The sequence below is a fragment of the Suncus etruscus genome, chromosome 8 (assembly GCF_024139225.1).
Source record: "Suncus etruscus isolate mSunEtr1 chromosome 8, mSunEtr1.pri.cur, whole genome shotgun sequence".
Classification (NCBI taxonomy): Eukaryota; Metazoa; Chordata; class Mammalia; order Eulipotyphla; family Soricidae; genus Suncus; species Suncus etruscus.
Genome location: NC_064855.1, coordinates 16,377,262 through 16,397,941, shown reverse-complemented (window position 1 = coordinate 16,397,941; position 20,680 = coordinate 16,377,262). Strand labels below are relative to the sequence as shown.

Sequence of the window (20,680 nt, the reverse complement as noted above, 5' to 3'; positions counted from 1 at the left end):
CTCCTATATGCAAGGCACTGAGGTCCAATCTCCTGAACACTCTCTCTCCAGCCTCCTTCGACCAGGCCACTTCTGAAGAGTTCAACAGTTTCTCCACAAGTTATACAAGGAGTGACTGTTATGATCCGAGAGTTCAACTCCTAGATCAAGACTTCAGAGAAATGAAAACACAAATCCACAAAGAAAGGTGTACATTAACACTTAGAGTAGCACTATTTGTTCCAAATTGTCAAGCAAATGTCTACCACTAAGCAAAATGTCATGTAACTGTGCCCTGAAAAATTATTTGACTGTGAAAAGAAACAGAGGGTTTGGAGCGATAGCACAACAGATAGAGCTTTTTGCCTTGTATGCATCCAACCCAAGTTCAATCCTTGGCATCCCATATGATCCTCCGGCCTGCCAGAGTGTTTCTGAGTGCAGACACTGAGCACCACTGAGTATGGGGGGGTGGGGAAGGAGGGAGGGCGGGAGGGATGAAGGGAGGAAGGGCAGGAGGAAAGGAGGAAGGAGGGAGGGTAGGGAAGGAAGGAAGGAAGGAAGGGAGGGAGGGAGGGAGGGAGGGAGGGAGGGAGGGAGGGAAGGAAGGAAGGAAGGAAGGGAGGAAGGGGGAGGGAGGAAGGGAGGAGGGAGGGAGGGAGGGAGGGAGGGAGGGAAGAGGGAGGGAGGGAGGGAGGAAGGAAGGAAGGAAGGAAGGAAGGAAGGAAGGAAGGAAGGAAGGAAGGAAGGAAGGAAGGAAGGAAGGAAGGAAGGAAGGAAGGAAGGGAGGAAGGGAAGGAGGAAGGAAGGAAGGAAGGAAGGAAGGAAGGAAGGAAGGAAGGAAGGAGGGAGGGAGGGAGGGAGGGAGGGAGGGAGGGAGGGAGGGGGAGGGATGGAGGGAGGGGGGAGGGGGGAGGGAGGGAGGGAGGGAGGGAGGGAGGGAGGAGGGAGGGAGGGAGGAGGGGAGGGAGGAGGAAGAAGGGAGGAAGGAAGGAAGGAAGGAAGGAAGGAAGGAAGGAAGGAAGGAAGGAAGGAAGGAAGGAAGGAAGGAAGGAAGGAAGGGAGGAAGGAAGGACGGGAGGGAGGGAGGGAGGGAGGAAGGAAGGAAGGAAGGAAGGAAGGAAGGAAGGAAGGAGGGAAGGAGGAAGGAGGGAAGGAAGGAAGGAAGGAAGGAAGGAAGGAAGGAAGGAAGGAAGGAAGGGAAGGAGGAAGGAAGGAAGGAAGGAAGGAAGGAAGGAAGGAAGGAAGGAAGGAAGGAAGGAAGGAAGGAAGGAAGGAAGGGAAGGAGGAAGGAAGGAAGGAAGGAAGGAAGGAAGGAAGGAAGGAAGGAAGGAAGGAAGGAAGGTAAGGAAGGAAGGAAGGAAGGAAGGAAGGAAGGAAGGAAGGAAGGAAGGAAGGAAGGAAGGAAGGAAGGAAGGTCGGTGGTTCAAATCCTGGCATCCTATATGGTCCCCTGAGCCTGCTAGGAGCGACTTCTGAGCATAGAGCCAGGAGTAACCCTGAGCGCAGCGGTGTGATTCCCCCACCCCCAAAAAAGAAAAGAAATAAAATTTTGACAACCTGCAACTTTGATGAATCTTGAAGACATGTGACGTAAAAGCAGCAGATAAAAAGGCCATATCTGATCACGTAGGATCCCATTCGTATGAAATAAAGAAGAGAAACATCTGTAGAGCTGTTGAATGATCAATCAGTAAGGGCTGGAGGCAAGGAGGGGGAAGAAACAGATTACTAATGATATGGCATTGAAGGGGTGGACCCTACAGCCAGAGGTGCTCAGGAGTACACCTGGCTTACATTCAGGAATCCCTCCTGGTGGTACTCAGGGGACCATATGGGATGCCAGGGATCGAAGCAGACCGGCTGTGTGTAAGGCAAATCAATGCCCTCCCCACTGTACTGCCTTTCTGGTAGCTGACATGCCATTTCTTTGAAGGGAAATGATAATGTTCTAAGATCAACCATGGCAATGTCTACACAACTTGTGTAGAGACTAAATGCTAGATTAGCTGTAGGACAGAGGGAGCTCAGCAGTCCTGCTGGGGTCACAGACACACAGACACCTAGACATCCTTCCTTCCCCTCTCCTGCCCTCCCTCTTGATTTTTCAGTACATGAAGCTCAAAAATGCTGTTTGAAATCATGTACAGGATCCCAACACTGAAAGTCCCTGGAGCAGACAAAACAAAACTCAACCACATGGATGCTCTCACCAGTGCTCAGTGTATCCCTGCAGATGGCCTCCAGCGTTCTCCCAAAAAGCTGGAAAAACAGAAAATTCTGACTCTAGCCTAAGAGAAAAATGTGGAATTTAACTAACACCCATGGAATGTGGTTTTCAAGCTTTCGTGAAACTCCCAGATGAATTTACAACCTAAAAAAAAAAAAAAAAACAACTCCACCAATCTACTCAGTGTAACAGTGCTCCTTTCACCAAGAGCCTAATGAGCCCAGAGCACTGGAAGCAACTGCCAACCTGACAGAAAGAAGAAACCCCAGCTCAGAAGAGGCCAGGACTGAAACCCCAGGCCAGTCTGCAGGGTCAGAGAGGCTGGGGGACAGGAGGCAATCCACACCAAGCAAGTTATTCTACTCTGAGGACATCCTTCAGGGGACCGAAAGGACCAGCCCCAAACTCAGTGCCTCCCAGAGCTCCCACCCACGTCAGCAGCTGCACTTACTGGAGGATGTGTGACCCACTGCCTCTGACGCTGCCAACCAATGACAGGACCAGTGCTGAGGCAGAATTGAAGTGAGCCAAAAACTGCATGTTGAGGGTTCGGAAAGGAATGAAGGGCTGGAAAACTGTCTGTTGTCAGAATCCTGCTCGTGCAATGTTAGAACATTCTTTTTTTTTTTTTTTTTTTTTTTTGGTTTTTGGGCCACACCTGTTTGACACTCAGGGGTTACTCCTGGCTATGCGCTCAGAAATCACCCCTGGCTTGGGGGGACCATATGGAATGCTGGGGGATCGAACCGCGGTCCTTCCTTGGCTAGCGCTTGCAAGGCAGACACCTTACCTCTAGCGCCACCTTCCTGGCCCCATGTTAGAACATTCTACCAGAAGGAAAGACAGCAGGAGGAAGGGGGAAAAAAGGGATGAAAAGGTGGGAGGAAGGAAAGAAGGGAGGGAAGGTGGGAGGGAGGGTTGAAGGGAGGGGAGAGAGGGAAGAAAAGGAAGGAGGAAAGGAATGAACAAATGAAAAGACGAAAGACAAACGCAGGACTTCCTAAGAAACATAGCTCTGCTCCTGCCTTCCACAATAAAAATAATTCTGCAGGCCCGGAGAGATGGCACAGCGGCGTTTGCCTTGCAAGCAGCCAGTCCAGGACCTAAGGTGGTTGGTTCGAATCCCGGTGTCCCATATGGTCCCCCATGCCTGCCAGGAGCTATTTCTGAACAGACAGCCAGGAGTAACCCCTGAGCACCACCGGGTGTGGCCCAAAAATAAAAAAAATAAATAAATAAAAATAATTCTGCTTCTAGAGCAGATGAATCTAGACTTTATTTCCCAGGAATAGAAAACAACTTACTACATGAAAATGTGAATTTGTTCCATGGAATGCTACCCTGGCAATAAACAGATAGAAACCTTTTTAATGAGAAAGTTGTTGGCTGGTCCCTCACCCAACTTTTAACATCAATGGGCCATCATCATCAAATTCAGTTTGATACATGCAAGTCTGATCATTAGGTGGACGAAAATACTGCCCTTGGGTACAAATGTTAAACTTGCTATAAAATATCTCCTCAAATTTCTTTTGTTTTTATTTGGTTTTTGGGCGACACTTAGGGGTTACTCCTTGCTCTGCATTCAGAAAGCCCTCCTGACAGGCCCAGGGGACCATGTAGGATGCCAAGGATCAAACCGGAGTCAGCCACGAGCAAGACAAACACCCTACCCGCTGTGCTATTCTCCAGCCCCTCTCCTCAAAGTTCTAATGACTTTGCCTTAGCACATTAAATGTATAAGTCTTGGAGTCGGAATGATAGCACAGTGGTAGGGTGTTTGCCTTGCACATGAACAACCCCACACGGACCCCTATTCAATTCCCGGCATTCCATATGGTTCCCTGAGCCTGCCAGGAGTGATTTATGAGTGCAGAGTCAGGAGTAACCCCTGAGTGCCACCAGGTATGACCCAAAAAAAAAAAAAAAAGTATAAGTCTTTTAACTCCTTTCCACTCAATCAACCTGTCAAAAAATAAGGATTTCCCTTCTGTCTTACAAGCATCAGATGGGGCCCGGAGAGATAGCACAGTGGTATTTGCCTTGCAAGAAGCCAATCCAGGACTTAAGGTGGTTGGTTCCAATCCTGGTGTCCCATATGGTCCCCCCGTGCCTCAGTGCCTGCCAGGAGGTATTTCTGAGCAGACAGCCAGGAGTAACCCCTGAGCACCGCCAGGTGTGGCCCAAAAACCAAAAAAAAAAACAAGCATCAGATGGCCCCAACATGCAAAATCACCCCCATTTAATGAGCTCTTCTCTTCTAGAAACTTCCGCTCACCCACTAAAATGCAATATTATCACGAATTATTTTTCCCCAACTCTATTTGTACCAGTTGCTCTTATCTAGTAAGATACACTAATGAGAAATTGGGAAAAGAAGAAAGGCATGCTTCAATGAAAACTAAGTAGCATGCTTAAAAAGATTTAGCAGAGTCAAATTAGATACGGATGAGACAAAAATAAGGCTTAAGGGGGACAGCCAGATTGTACACTTTCACACAGGCAAGTTCCAGGTTTGATCCCAAACACAGAATGATTCCCTGAACACTAATGAGTGTCACCAAAAAAAAAAAAAAAAACCCAGAAATAAATAAAAATGTATTTTTAAAAGGACTGAAGGGGAGGGAGCAAAGTGACAACACAGCAGTAGGACATTTGCCTTGCACACGGCTGACCCAGGGATAGACCTAGGTTTGATCCCTAGCATCCCATATGGTCCCCTGAGCCTGCCAGGAGCAATTTCTGAGCGCACAGCAAGGAGTAACTTCTGAGTGCCGCATAACAAAACAAAAAATAACTAAAATAAAAGCATCGAAAGGGAAATCATAAAACAAATCAAAAAGCAATTATTAGGGTTTCAGTGATAGTACAGCAAGTAAGTCATTTGCCTTGTACCCAGCTGACTCAGTTTTGTTTCCCAGTATTCCACAGGGCTCCCCAAGTACCACGAAGAGTGATTCCTGTGTGCAGGAACAGGAGTAACCACTAAGCATCATCAAATCTGACCAAATTTGGGGCCGGAGAGATAGCATGGAGGTAAGGCGTTTGCCTCTCATGCAGGAGGTCATCGGTTCGAATCCCGGCGTCCCATATATGGTCCTCCCGTGCCTGCCAGGAGCAATTTCTGAGCCTGGAGCCAGGAATAACCCCTGAGCGCTGCCGGGTGTGACCCAAAAACCACAAAAAAAAAAAAAAAAAATCTGACCAAATTTTAAAAATAAATAAATAATTTGGGGGGGCTGGAGAGATAGCATGGAGGTAAGGCGTTTGCCTTGCATACAGAAGGATGGTGGTTCGAATCCTGGCATCCCATATATTCCCCCAAGCCTGCCAGGAGCAATTTCTGAGCATAGAGCCAGGAATAACCCCTGAGCACTACCCAGTGTGACCCAAAAAAAAAAATAAGTAAACAAAATAAATAAACAAACAATTTTGGGGCCAGAGAGATAGCATGGCGGTAGGGCATTTTGCCTTGCACACAGCCAATCCACGACAGGCAGTGGTTCGAATCCTGGCATCCCATATACTCCCCCGAGCCAAATTACTGTCAACACTAATTTGATAATTAACAACAGCATCAAGAAATCAATGGTTTGCCTTTTTTTTTTTTTTTTTAGGAAGGACAGTGTACTTTTAAAGAATTCTCATCATGAGGCAGAGAGAGGACAGGAGTTAAACTCTTGCCCACAGACCACTGTCCCTAGCACTTTATCTGGTCCCAAGCACAGAGCCAGGGGTGGCACCTGTGCATTGGCGGGGAGGGGATGGGGAATCCCCTCCACATGCCACCAAATGGAAAGAATTCTCATTTGGGGCCGGAGAGATAGCATGGAGGTAAGGCGTTTGCCTTTCATGCAGGAGGTCATCGGTTCGAATCCTGGCGCCCCATATGGTCCCCTGTGCCTGCCAGGAGCAATTTCTGAGCCTGGAGCCAGGAATAACCCCTGAGCACTGCCAGGTGTGACCCAAAAACCAAAAAAAAAAAAAAAAAAAAAAAGAATTCTCATTCATTTAGCACTATATGCCCAAATATCTATGGATGAAAGGATCAGATTCTGGGACCTGCTTCAAAATAAACTAGGGAGGAAGAGAAGCAGGAAGGGATTTCAGTGAAGAACTGGCCCTAGAGGCAGGGAGATGACTCTAGGGCCTCAATGGTGAACCTGTGGCTAGAGAAGGCCTTGCAGCTGGCACGAGGGAAGGGGTCCGCAATTAAGATATGCGGCGCAGCGGGAGGCGAGTGTGCCAGTGTCTGCTTTGCAGCTCACCTGGCAACAGGGCCATACTGGCCATTGGGAGGACCGGGCATTGTGCGGCAGTTAGGGCGCTCAGGCTCAATTAGCCATCACTGCTCTAGGGACTGAAGCATAGGCCTTGGTGAGCTCAGATTCTACCCAGGCACCAGGTAGGGAACAGTCCTGAGCCCAGCTGTGTACAGTCCAGGGACCTGGCCATGAGAGGGTCAATTGTATAAGCAAGAGGACAGGAATGGGTCATTATATACTAGATTCAATCCTCTTATTTAAATTTAGAGTCTTCACAACACTTTCTAAAAGATTAGTGCAGGGGCTAGAGATAGTACAGCGGGTGGAGACAGTGCCACAAACCCAGGTTCAATGTAGGACTCTTAGTTCAATCCCCAACACGACATCGATCCAACCCCTTAACCCCTCCAGGAGCGATCCCTGAGTACAGAGGCAGGAGGAAGCCTGAGCACAGCCAGGTGCGGCCCAAATACCAAAACAAAAACAAAACTCTCAGAAAAAGTAAAATAATGCATGGTTACTTATTTTAGGCCACACCCAGTAATATTTAGGAGCTCAGTGATGACCAGGGTTTACTTCTGGCAGTGCTTGGGGAAGCTACAGTGCAGAAACCCACATACAAAGCACTGCATCAGCTCCGAGCAACCTTTCTGGTCCCACATATACAGTGAGACTCAAGGGTTACTCCTGGCTCTGTGCTTAGGGATCATTTCTGGCAGTGCTCGGGGAAGAAATGGGATGCCGGGGATCGAATCCAAATCTGTCCCATGCTACGCGATGCCTTCAACCCTGCTGTGTTATCTCTGGACATCAGCAGCTGCTACTTTCTGTGTGTACCAGACATAATAAATACAGAAAAGGCAAGGAACAGTCAAAGTAGACAGCTGAAAAAAATTCTTTGAAAGTTGTTTTAGTTTGGGGGCCTTTGGAGGGTTTTTTTTTTTTTGGTGGGTTTTTTTTTTGGGGGGGGAGAGGAGGTTCATTTCTCCAAATCAGAACAAAAGGTAACTCAACAAATAGCTTGCAGGTCTTTCGGGAAGTCCCGTGCCGACAGCTGGCAGGGCCTACAAAGAAAGAGGCTCCAAAGGGAGCGGCAGAGAGGCGCTGGGTGGTGGAGCCACCAGCCAGCCTAGGGGGGACCCTTTCCAGGAAGGAAGCAGAGAGCCCAGATGTGAAGGAACCTTTCCCTTTCAAGTATAAAATGTGAATTTAAACTGCGGGGTTGGCTAAGTGATACTAGACTTATATAGCCATAGGCCAAAAATAAAATTCTAGCCAGGGAGAAAACGAGTGGGGCCTGAGCCATAGGACAATGAGAAATGACACTTAGCTTACAAGCGGTCAACCCCAGGTTTGATCCCTGGCATCCCATATGATCCCCGGACCACTGCCAGGGACCATTCCTGAGTGCAGAGCCAAGAGTAACCCCTGAGCATTACTGATGTGTTTTTGGGGGCCCCAAAAAACTCCCACCCCACCTCCCCATTTCTCACATCCAATGCTGTCGTTACTCCTGAGCCCCCTGGAAAACCCTACCATCCTCTGACCCTCATACAGAACCTCTGATCAAGCCACAAATCTTCAGAAATGGGTCCAGCACCAATGAACACACACACACACACACACACACACACACACACACAGCTTATAATTGTAGGGATGGATGTAATAAATGTTTGCAAATCTCTTCTCCCAAAACTTCGATCTCAGAGATATGATTAGCTAACGTAAATTTTCCCAACAAACTCCTCTGGAGGGGCTGGAATAGCAGAATGGGTAGGGCATCTCCTAAGGTCCCCGAGCCTGCCAGGAGTGATTTCTGAGTGCAGAGCTAGGAGTAACCCCCGAGTACTATTGGGTATGACTCCAAAATCCAAAAATAAAATAAAATAAAAATAAACTTCTCTGAAGGCAGGAGTTAAAAAGCTGAAGGCAAACCAACATATACTGAGTGAAAGCAAAGTGGAAATGTAACCATTTCTCAGAACATGATCATCGAAGCCCCTGATTAGTTGAAGGCACAGGCGACCAGTATTCCACTGGGCACAACCAGAATTCACAGTCCTCCTCCTCATCATCATCATCAATGCAACAAGCTTCCTCCATCCTCCACTGTTTCCAGAGGTGCTGCCCAGATACTCAGATTCCTATTTCTCAAACCAGCTCAGCAGAGATGAAATAAAAAACCTGATGTCAGGGACCAGAAACTCTCACGCCACAGTGGATCTCAGCTCTCCTAAGAGAAATATGTGCTTGGGGCCAGAGAGATAAGTGTATCAGGGAGGGTACTTGCCTTGATCACTGCCAATGCAGGTTTGATCCCCGCCATCCCATATGGTCCTCCTGAGCTCAAAGCCAAGGAGAAGCCCTGAGCATGGCCAGGTCTGGCCAAGACCCCCAACTCCAAAATTATGAAAATCAGACATCCAGTTTCAGTTATGCTACTTTCTTTCCCTTTTAAGGTCCTTAGTCACAGAAAAGGGGTTTTCTGGACACCTCTGTCACATCTAGGATGCACCAGGGTGAGAAGGAGATGGACCCAGCAGTGGACCCAGAAGCTCTCCTGGAAGGAGGCAGGGGGACAAGAGTGACTCAATGGCAAAGAGACCTAATTTGGGTACATTTATTACCAACCCTGCCCTGGAAGTTTCCCCTCTTTGGGACAGCTCATTACTAGTGAGGAGAAATGCCCGACCTTTCTTAGCCGAGACACTTTGTTTCTCTAGCATAAGAGCAAGCAGGCGAGGGCCTTACATGTGAGGACTGGAAGGGCCCAGGCAGTTAACAAATGCAGGTGCTTGGATTCGAAAAGTGAGGGAGGAGCCTTGGGGGTAACTGGTTTAAACAACTTCTTTTTTTTTTTTTTGTTTTTGGTTTTTGGTTTTTGGGTCATAAGCGCTCAGGGGTTACTCCTGGCTCCACGCTCAGAAATCACTCCTAGCAGGCTCGGGAGACCATATGGGATGCTAGGATTCAAACCAATGACCTTCTGCATGAAAGGCAAATGCCTTACCTCCATGCTACTCTCCAGCCTCTGGTTTAAACTTCTTGAATAGACCCTTAAAGTATTTCGACATTCTGTGCAGTCCATCCTTCTAAACTCTGGAAAAGCAGGGAGCAAAGATGTTTTTATGCCCAATCAACAAGTACTTATTGGCTGATGATGTTTTTCATGTATTTACAAAAGCATGCCACTACTTAAAAGTATACGCTGAGAGGTCAGGAGTCATAGTACAGCAAGGGATGGTCCTTGTCTTGCACAGTCTACTTAGATTTGATCTCCAGTACCATATAAGTCCTCTGTGCCCACCAAGAGTAACCCCTAAGTACAGACCAGAAGACAGCCCTGAGCACTCCTGGTTGAGGTCAGAAAGAAAAAAAAGTACACACTGAAGCCAAAAAAATAATACCGGGATTAAGGCTCTGACCTTGTATGCTGTCTACTGGATTCATCATTGATTGTACTGAGGGATTTCTAAGAATTCAACTGTCTACCAGAAGTAATCACTGAGTACTGCTGGGTGTGTGTAGCCCAAAAGTAAATAAAGGTTATGCAGAGGATCTGAAGAAATGCCATCTAAAAAGATACTTTGAACATCTGTTTGTTTGTTTGTTTTGGGGGGGGGGGGTTCGAAGCATAGAACTTTTGGGCCTGAGCGCCACCAGGTGTGACCCAAAAACAAAAACAGAAGATATTTTGAACTTCAATCATAAAATAAATTGCATGTTTTGTTTTGGTTTGATTTTGGGGCCAACCCAGAGGTGCTAGGGATGACGATTTCTGGCTCTGTGCTAAGAAATCACTCCTGGCAGGCTCAGGGGACCATAAGGGATGCCAGAGATCAAACCCAGGTCAACCAAGTGCAAGGCAAACTAAACTCCCTACCAGCTGTGCTATCACTCTGGCCCTGTTTTGTTTAGGCGACAGTGGTTTGTGCCATTTCCACCCCTCCACCACGCTGAGGTTGCTTTGTGATCACATGATCACAGGGGCCCAAACCTGGGATAAAGCCTTATCCCCTGGACTATGTCTCCAGCCCCACAGATCAGAAGTCAGCACGTGGCTCTACCTTTCTAGGGAGTTAAGGCCCGCTGAGCCCCAATCCTATGGAATGCCTTGTGTGGTTTGCCCTGTGACCTCCTCCTTTCCACCTTCCCCCTACTCCCGTGGCCCTAGGCCTCATGACCTTGAGGGTAATCTTTGGATAAACCAAGCCCATTTTTCAGACCTTTGTGCTGGCCTCTCCCATTGTACCAGTGCATCTCCCAGAAAAGCTCCAGGCTGGCCTGCTTTGCCTCAAGTAAGAGGCTGGCTCAGCTCTCACCTTCTTGGAGCAGCTTCCCACACCTTCCCACATACTCCACAACCCATCAGGTTTCTTCAGAATCATCCTCACCACAGGGAGTTATTTATTAGAACAAAATCTCCAGGCTCAGGCTTTGCTAGCATTCAGGGCTCTATCCACCTCTGGATGATTCCCCGCAACATCACCAGAAGCAACCAGAAGCAGAAGCGCTGAGCACTGCCAGGTGTGGCTCCAAAAACAAACAAACAAATAAATAAATAAAACAACAACCTGTTTTTTAAAAGTAATAATAAAATCCAAGAGGCCAAGTGCTTTCGGTCTCTCTCTCTCTCTCTCATTCATGGGTGCCCATGAGGGCTCAGAACAGAATGTGACATAAAATTTGTGCTGGATTAATATGTGTTGACAGAATGAGAAAGAAATGCCCATCTGAGGTGTTTTTGAGGGCTACACTGGCCCTGGGGAGCACAGTCTGACTTCTTCCTTCCCCAGCACCCATGGTGTTCTCTTTGATGCCCTGAACTGGGAAACTTTAGCTTGATGTTTGGAAAATGAAAACAGCACTTCTGGCACAGAAGTAACTAGTCTGGGCACCTCTGGCCGGAGCCAGATCTATGACTTTCTAGGGAGCTGGCTCCAAAGACAGAGTTAAAATAAAATAAACAGCTTTGATGTTGAAAGTGGAATCCTGGCCATTGTGACTCTGGAAAGACCAGTCTAGACCAGAGTCGGCATCACACAGTCAGCATCTACAAACACACACACACACACACACACACACACACACACCACACAAGGCTCGTGAGAGACACACACACACACACACACACACACACTCACACACACACACAGATGGCTCATGAAAGCCAGATCCAGACCAGATCTATCTCTCTCCTCTCCTCTCTTCTCTCTCTCCTCTCTCTCTCTCAGCACATTTTTGCATGCAGGATGCGTGAGCTCAATCCCAGGACCTGATCTATCTATCTATCTCTCTCTCTCTCCTCTCTCTCTCCTGATCTCTCTCTCCCCTCTCCTCTCTCTCCTCTCTCTCTCTCCTGATCTATCTCTCCCCTCTCCTCTCTCTCCTCTCTCTCTCTTCTCTCTCTCTCCTCTCCTCTCTCTCTCTCCTGATCTATCTCTCTCCCCTCTCCTCTCTCTCCTCTCTCTCTCCTGATCTATCTCTCTCCCCTCTCCTCTCCTCTCCTCTCCTCTCCTCTCCTCTCCTCTCCTCTCCTCTCCTCTCCTCTCCTCTCCTCTCCTCTCCTCTCCTCTCCTCTCCTCTCCTCTCCTCTCCTCTCCTCTCCTCTCCTCTCCTCTCCTCTCCTCTCCTCTCCTCTCCTCTCCTCTCCTCTCCTCTCCTCTCCTCTCCTCTCCTCTCCTCTCTCTCTCTCTCTCTCTCTCTCTCTCTCTCTCTCTCAGCACATTTTTGCAAGCAGGATGCGTGAGCTCAATCCCAGGTCCTCCAGTGCGACTACCAAGTCCAGAGTCGCCCTGAGCATGGCCCAAATTTACCCCCCATAAAGCAGAAACCAAAAACAACAGCAAATCAAGTCTTCCTTATACATTAAGATGATACTATTAGCCCACTTTGAGTCGTTCTCATAGAAATATTTTTGGTGGGACCGGAGAGATTAGAATAGCGGTAGGGTGTTTGCCTTGAAACGCAGCTATTCAGGACAGACGGTGATTCAAATCCCAGCATCCTATATGGTCCCCCAAGCCTGCCATGGGCAATTTCTGAGTGCAGAGCCAGGAGAAACCCTTGAGTGTCGCAGAGTGTGACCAAAAAGAAGAAAAAAATTGGGGGGCCAAAACAATAGCACATAGGGCCTTGCATGTGGCCAACCCAGGTTCGATCCCAGGCATCCCATATGGTTCCCCCAAGCCTACTAGGAGTAATTTCTGAATGCAGAGCCAGGAGTAACCACTGAGCACCACAAAGTGTGGCAAAAAAATAAAATTTGCCCTAAATTCCACACAGATGTGCCCTGGTTGGTCGATCTCTGGATGAGGACATGGAATAAACTCTTCTCTGTACCAAGAATCCTGACCTTGGGCCAGGAAAGACAAACACTCTAGAGGTGAAGGTGAGGTATTTGCCCTGCACAAGGCTGACTGATTCCTGGTGCTGAATATAATTTCCCTGGCACCACAAGGAATGAACCCAGAGGCCCAAACCTTTCCATAACCCCTCCTAAAGTACCCCCCCAATAAGCTTTGGGGGCAGGGAGATTGCCCAGGGCTGAAGTGCAGGATCTACATGCAGGAAGTCTGGGTTGGGTCCCCCACTGGAAAAGCCCCTGAGCACTACTGGGTGTGGCCCAAAAGCAAACAAAGAATCCCAAACTTGGCTATCTGAGTAACACATTCTGTGGCCAAGTGCAGAAAAATCCCTAATAAGGCTGTAGGAACTCTCCAGCAAATTTACGTGAATGCCTGGCGAAAAGACTACACTCAGACACGCTCTTCCTATGTCCCACAGCACAAAGCTTCATAAAATACACGGACATCTGAGGTAGCTCAAAGCAAAAACCAATGTTAGTTTTCATTTGGCACAGCTCATAACTGTGTAATGAAATGCTAGTTTTTAAAATGCCAGTCTTGGGGCCGGAGAGATAGCATGCAGGTAGGGTGTTTGTCTTGCATGCAGAAGGATGGTGGTTCGAATCCCGGCATCCCATATAGTCCCCCCGAGCCTGCGAGGAGTGATTTCTGAGTGTAGAGCCAGGAGTAACCCCTGAGTGCTGCCAGCTGTGACCCCCCAAAAAAATGCCAGTCTTAGGATGCCCATGAGATAGCATAGTGGGGAGGGCATTTACCTTGCAGGCAACCTATCCGAACTCTTCCCTCAGAACCCTACGAGATCCTCTGAACTCTGCCAACAGTGAATCCTGAGTGCAGGATAACCCTTGAACACTGCCAGGTGTGGCCTAAAAACCAAAACTAAATAAATAAATGATATCAAATGCTGGTCTTGGGTTAGAGAAATACTAAAGAGGTTAAAATGCTTGCCTTGTACAAAACTAGGCCTCAGTTCTATCCCCAGCACCAAATAAGACCTTTAGCACTGCCAAGAGAGACCCCTAAGTACACAAGCAGGAGTAAGCCCCGAATATTTCAAGTATAACCCAAAAATAAATCAATAAAATGCAGATTTGGAGCCAGAGAGATAACTAAATGTGCTAGAACACCTGTTTGCTTACTAGGAAACCCAGATTAGATTCCCGGCAGAAGGAATGGTCCCTGAACACCATAGGGTATGGCCCCAAAATCCAAATAAATAATTTTGGGAGACTGTGCTTAAGCTTATTCAGGTTCTACACTCAGAAACCACTTCTGAAGGGGACTCAGGTTTGGGGTGCCTGAGTTTGAACCAGGGTCAGCCACATGCAAGGTAAGCCCTTCCCTAAATAATTTTTTAAAATAAAATGTCAATTTCTGGGCCGGAGAGATAGCATGGAGGTAAGGCGTTTGCCTTTCATGCAGGAGGTCATCGGTTCAAATCCCGGAGCCCCATATGGTCCCCCGTGCCTGCCAGGAGCAATTTCTGAGCCTGGAGCCAGGAATAACCCCTGAGCACTGCCGGGTGTGACCCAAAAACCACAAAAAAAAAAAAAAAATGTCAATTTCTGGGTCTGGAGTGATAGTACAGCAGAGAGGGCATTTTCTTTGACATAGCTGACCCGAGTTCAATCGCTAGCATTCCATATGGTCCCCTCAGTCTGCCAAGAGTAATCCCTTAGACTGGCCAAAACAACAATCAAAAAAATTAAAAAAATAAAATGCCGGGGCCGGGCGGTGGCGCTAGAGGTAAGGTGCCTGCCTTGCCAGCGCTAGCCTTGGACGGACCGCGGTTCGATCCCCCGGTGTCCCATATGGTCCCCCAAGCCAGGAGCGACTTCTGAGCGCATAGCCAGGAGTAACCCCTGAGCATCACTGGGTGTGGCCCAAAAACCAAAAACCAAAAAAAAAAATAAATAAAATGCCAATTTCATGAGATTTGTCAATAGTCCATGAAGTTTAACTCTAATATTTCAGACCAGAAATGTGACTCAGTGGCAGAACACTTGCCTTGTATATGTGAAGCCCTGGGTTTGATCCCTGGCACCACAAAAAAAAAAAAAAAAAAAAAAAAAAAAAAACTATTTTATTGCAGTAACTGAAATAATAACAAACTATTGTTTTTAATCCTGAAAGCCAGATCTAGATGACATCTGATGATGTAGCAGACTCAAGATAAAAATGATTCCAACTGGATGAAATGCCCCAAAGAAAGGGATGGAGATTATGTCTTCCGGTGTTGTGGTAGAGCATTTGCCTTGCAGACAGCCAACCCGGGACAGACCCAGGTTTGATTTCCAGCATGCCATGTGGTCCCTCAAGCCTGCCAGGAGCGATTCCTGAGTGTAGAGCCAGGAGTAACCCCTGAGTGCTGCCGAGTGTGACCCAAAAAATAAATAAATAAATAAATAAATAAAACCTTGCATTCTTGGGGCTGGCGAGGTGGCGCTAGAGGTAAGGTGTCTGCCTTGCAAGCGCTAGCCAAGGAAGGACCACGATTCGATCCCCCCCCATAGGGTCCCCCCAAGCCAGGGGCAATTTCTGAGCCATTAGCCAAGAATAACCCCCTGAGCATCAAACAGGTGTGGCCCGAAAAACCAAAAATAAAAAAAAATTAAAAAAAAAAACCCTTGCATTCTTTAGAAGAAATTTTAAAAAAAGATTATGTCTTCCTCATCTTTGTTACTTCCAATGATGAGGCGAATGGTAACAGTTGCTCCACGATCACTAAAGCCACCCAGGCCCTCATCAAAAGGCTTTGCATCTATCATCTCATTTAATCTTCCAAACACCCAAATGGTGAGGCAAGACCTGCTGTCAGCGCTTCCTTTGGATGTAGAAAGCCGAGCACTAGAGGTCAAACCTCTTACCCAAGAGCACCCTGTGATGATGCAGCCAAGGATCCAAACTTGGGCAGCCTCCTCCAAAGGTCAGGCCCACACCACAAAAGCCAGCAACAGGCAAGTGACATACATTTGCTGAAACACTTTAAAAAACATTTGGCCGATGGTTTTTATAGTGGTGTGGTCTTTAAATACACACACACACACACACACACACACACACACACACACACACACACATACACACAATAGAACTATGCTTTGTTCCCAATGAAGGTATAGTATTAAGCATAGAGAGCAGGGAAAAAAAATCTTTTTTTTAAGCGCTTTGTAATTTCCTGTGAAAAGAATGGAGCCAGAACATTTCAGACAGAGGATGGCTTCTCAGAAGGAGATCACAAGGGGCCGGGTAGGTGGCGCTGGAGGTAAGGTGTCTGCCTTGCAAGCGCTAGTCAAGGAAGGACCTCGGTTCGATCCCCCGGCATTCCATATGGTCCCCCCAAGCCAGGGGCGATTTCTGAGCACATAGCCAGGAGTAACCCCTGAGTGTCAAACGGGTGTGGCCCAAAAACCAAAAAAAAAAAAAAAAAAAAAAGAAGGAGATCACAAGAGGGAGGCCACAGAGTGTCAGGATGAGCTGTTGACCGAAGCTGCCCCAGACGAATAGGCATTCTTGAGCACTGCTTGGCACTCACAGACACACTGCCAAAGTCACCAGCGACCAACCAGAAAGCATCTCCTTCTCTCTGCTGTTTCACTCATCTCTGGGTCCTACGCTAGAAGGTTTGAGTTAACAGACTGGGAAAGGACCAATTTCACCATAACATATTGGGAGGGTTACAGGCAGGTAGTCAGGAAACCATGTTTGCCTTTGATTCTGTCCTTGGAAGGGGGAAATATGTGCAACAATGTGAAGAGAGACTGGAGCCATAGGACAGTGGGGAAGGCACTTGCTTTGATTGCAAGCTGACCCAGGTTTGATCCCCAGCATCCCATATAGCACTAGCAGGACAGTGGGGAAGGCACTTGCTTTGATTGCAAGCTGACCCAGGTTTGATCCCCAGCATCCCATATAGCACTAGCAGGAGGGAGTAATTCCTGAACGCAGAACCAGGAATAAGGCCTGAGCACAGCCAAATGTGACCCCAAAATAAGACTTTTGGTGATCCAAAGTATTTCTCCAATGTTCAGAAAACACCTATTCCCTAACCTCCTTGCAGCCAACAAAATACCACCCTAATTTTCCAATCTAGTTGTTGAAGTATTTTTTTCTTTTTTTTTTTGTTTGTTTGGATTTCTTTTTTGTTTTTCTGGGGGATATTTTTTGGGGGGTAGGGGGTCACACCCAACAGTGCTCAGAGTTACTCCTGGCTCTGCGCTCAGAAATTACTCCTGGCATCCTGGCAGGCATGGAGGACCATATGGTATGCTGGGATTTTAACCACCATTCAGCTGCTTGCAAGGCAAATGCCCTACCGCTGTGCTATCTCTCAGGCCCTAGTTGAAGTTTTATAAAAAGCCAAGCCTATAGAAAAGAGAAAGATTGGGGCCGAAGAGATAGAATGGAGGGTAAGGCGTTTGCCTTTCATGCAGAAGGTCATCGGTTCAAATCCCGGAGTCCCATATGGTCCCCCGAGCCTGCCAGGAGCAATTTCTGAGCATAGAGCCAGAAGTAACCCCTGAGCGATGCCGGGTGTGACCCAAAAACCAAAAAAAAAAAAAAAAGAAAGAAAGAAAAGAGAAAGATTCATTTAAAAAAAAAAAAAAGTAGGGGCCAGAGAGATAGCATGGAGGTAGGGTGTTTGCCTTGCATGCAGAAGGATGGTGGTTTGAATCCTGGCATCCCATATGTTCCCCCTAAGCCTGCCAGGAGCGATTTCTGAGTGTAGAGCTAGGAGTCAGGTGTGACCCAAAAACAAAAAAACAAAAAAAAGGTAATCACATACCTTTAAAAGAAGTGAAAAGAGAGAAGCTGGAAAGAAAGAAAGAAATGAAGAGAGGTGAAATTGCTCTTTGGACCCAAGTAACCTGAGTACAAATAGTGCACTGGGAGGAAAAAAAAAATCTATCCACCTTGGTAACCAAAACAGCAGCTTCTGCAACTTCCAGCACCTGGTACCTTCCTCACCATTATATAACCAAACCACAGCTCTAAGAGGCCACAGCAGGCTGTAACAGCAAAAGCTGTGAGGCACATCCTAGCTGTCAGCATGGACTAAGATAAGTCTGGAGCAGGCCAAAATATGCTCATTGTCCACCGGGGCACATGACAGCTCCTTGGGAACTAAGCTTCCCTCTGGCGTCAGAGGCATCACAGCAGCAAAAGGTAGCATGTTCCTCGCTGGTACTAGAAAACTGCATCCTACTGCAGAAATGAGAAGGAATGCTGGTGTGGTCCCGCACACATGCAACTCATTGTCCAAGCCATTTCAGTCCCATTCTAATGTCTGAATATTTCCATACATCATACATCAGAATTGCATAACTGCACAACCACAATGATCAAAGATAAAAACCAACATAAACAGTGACACCCGCTCACAAGCCAGTGTTTAAAACGCTGCCGTGGAAAGGATACCAAGGCCTCAGAGAAACACACACACACACACACACACACACACACACACACACACACACGAAAATAAGGATACCAAGGCCTCAGAGAAACACACACACACACACACACACACACACACACACACACACACACACACACACACACACACACACACACACGAAAATCAAAAGAGAGCAGCCCAGCCATAATTAGGCACTGGCTTTGCTGACTACCGGAGAAAGAAACGTCTTTTTCATATAGGAAGCCAAGAATCAACTGTTTGCAATTACATTCGCAATTGTAAATTGCCTTGCAATTGAGAAAATTTTATTCAGCCCTGCCTGTCACAGATTTATCAATATTTTGGCAGAGCCAAGATGCAAAATTCTTTCAATCAGAGAGACCAGAAAGCCAGACAACCTGAGAAGTTCAAAGAGCTCAAACATCAGAGGGTCTGAGCAAAATAAGAAAGCACAGGAGAAACAGAAGGGGAGTTGGGAGAGAAAGGAAATGCCACCCGAGGGGCAAAAACCTAGACAACTCCAGTTGTTTGTAAACAGAACTTGGGCTGAGAGAGCGGTAAACAAGCGCAGGCTTTACAGCAGGCAGCAGAGAGACACTCCAACCCTTCAGTCTGATCCTGAAGCCCCGCAGGGTGTGAGGGACCGTTTGTTTAGGAAGCTGGCTTGACATCGCCTGCCAGCAGCTCAGCTCACACTCCAGAACCTCCGATAAAAACCCACAGAGAGGCTGAAGGGGGGCTTCCCAGGGGAAGTGAAACCGGCCTATCAATTTTCCAGCCTCCCAGGGGGAAAAGGCCCCTGGTGGTGTCCACATCAGCGAGGAAAAGGGGACTTTTGGGGGTGAGGCGTCAGTGCCACAAGCCCAGCTGCTGGGCTGCAGCGGGAGATGCCATGGGCAGATGCGGAGCTGCAGGGGTTGGGGGGACAGGAGGCAGGGGAGGAAGGAGGCAGGCAGCGCGGTTTGGCTGGAACAATCCTTGTTCGAAGCCTCAGCTTGAGGGAAACACAATCTGCAGTTTGAAAAAGAATGAATGACTACATTCAAAGTCGTGGGCTCGAGTGATTTTGAGCAAAGACAGATATCTGGAGCACAAACGGCCTTTGTGGGGCCAATGCAGCACATCAAACCCTGGGCTCCTGGTTGTCTTAAATGCCAACACTCCCAAACCAAAAAGGCTTCGGGGGGTGTGGGGGGGGGGGAAAGTGCCACCCCCCAACATTTAAAAAGAAAGAAAAGAAAAAGGGGAATGCATGGATCCAACTGTGTCCGTAAACGGGCGACTTCCAAATTGACCTTGGCCATGTTCAAATACGACCAGCTAGCTCCAGGGATCCCTGGGGAGAACCCAAAAAAAAGGCCCAGGAGGAGGTGTCCCCTCCTCTTGGGGGTCACCGTCTTACCCTTGTTCAAGAACAAACCCCTCCTGGTTGCTGACAAGTCGTCCCCCCCTCCCTCTTAGTTGCAAAACCCTCCAACAAGCAAGCAATCACCCAGGAACCCCCAACTCCCAGGCACCCCTTTGGGTCTCAGACTTCCCTTCGAACCCCCTTTTCCTGTAGAAAAGCAACAAGAACCCTATCCTCTTCACCCCCAGCCCATTCCCGGGAGGCCCCAATCTTTAAGCCAGGGGTCCTGAGGCTGCTCCCAAAAAACGATCTGAAAGGTTCTCCTTGCATGCTGAATGACTGACTAAGTAAGGAAGAGAAGAGCGGTTGCAAAGTGTGGGGAGGGGGAAACCCTTGAGGCTTCTTTGGAGGTGACAAAACACCGCAGCCCCCCCCTTGTGCACCCCGAATTCCACGGATGTCCAGGCCCGGCCATTGAGGAAACCCTTCAGGGCTCCCTCTGGGGCTGCATCTATCCGAGCTGGAGAGTCCCAACCTCTCGGGCTTGCACCCCAAGGTGCATTGGTTGTCCCCCATTCCTTCAGTGTGTTTTTTTTGGGGGGGTCCCCTCCAAGCTTGGGATCTGCTCCAAGCTCTGGGGTGCATGCCCACTGGGCTGCCCTGCCCTGCCCTACCTTGGCCTTGGTGACCAGGTGCGTGGCGCGCTTGACCACGGCGAAGTTGCCCTTGCCGATGGTGCGGTCGATCTCGTAGTAGCCGATGCGGGCGGGCAGGGGCCCGCGGGAGGCCGAGCCCGGGGCTGCAGCCGGGGCCGGGGCCGGGGCCGGGGCCGGGGGGCGCGGCGGGACGCCCGCAGCGGGGGCCCCCGGGGCTGCCCCGGGAGCCGGAGCCGCCGGGGGTCCCGGCACGGGGGGCGGAGGCGGCAGCAGGCGTCCCGCGGGCCCCCCCGCGCCCCCGGCTCCTCCGGCCCCGGCCGCCCCGCCAGCTCCGGTCACCGCCGCCGCCGCCGCCGCCATCTTGTTGTGCAGTGCAACCTCCGGGACCCGCGGGGAGCCAGCCGGCGGCGGG

At 48.6% G+C, this 20,680-nt stretch overlaps 1 protein-coding gene across 1 annotated transcript in view; it reads right to left on the bottom strand.

Moving 5' to 3' along the window:
- SIK3 (SIK family kinase 3) overlaps nucleotides 1–20,462 on the bottom strand; it is a 199,731-nt gene extending 179,269 nt beyond the window's left edge. Inside the window, exon 1 of the mRNA XM_049778200.1 lies at nucleotides 20,287–20,462. The gene's annotated coding sequence lies outside the window, so the exon portion shown is untranslated. The remainder of the gene's footprint in view (nucleotides 1–20,286) is intronic.
- Nucleotides 20,463–20,680: the final 218 nt, after the last annotated feature.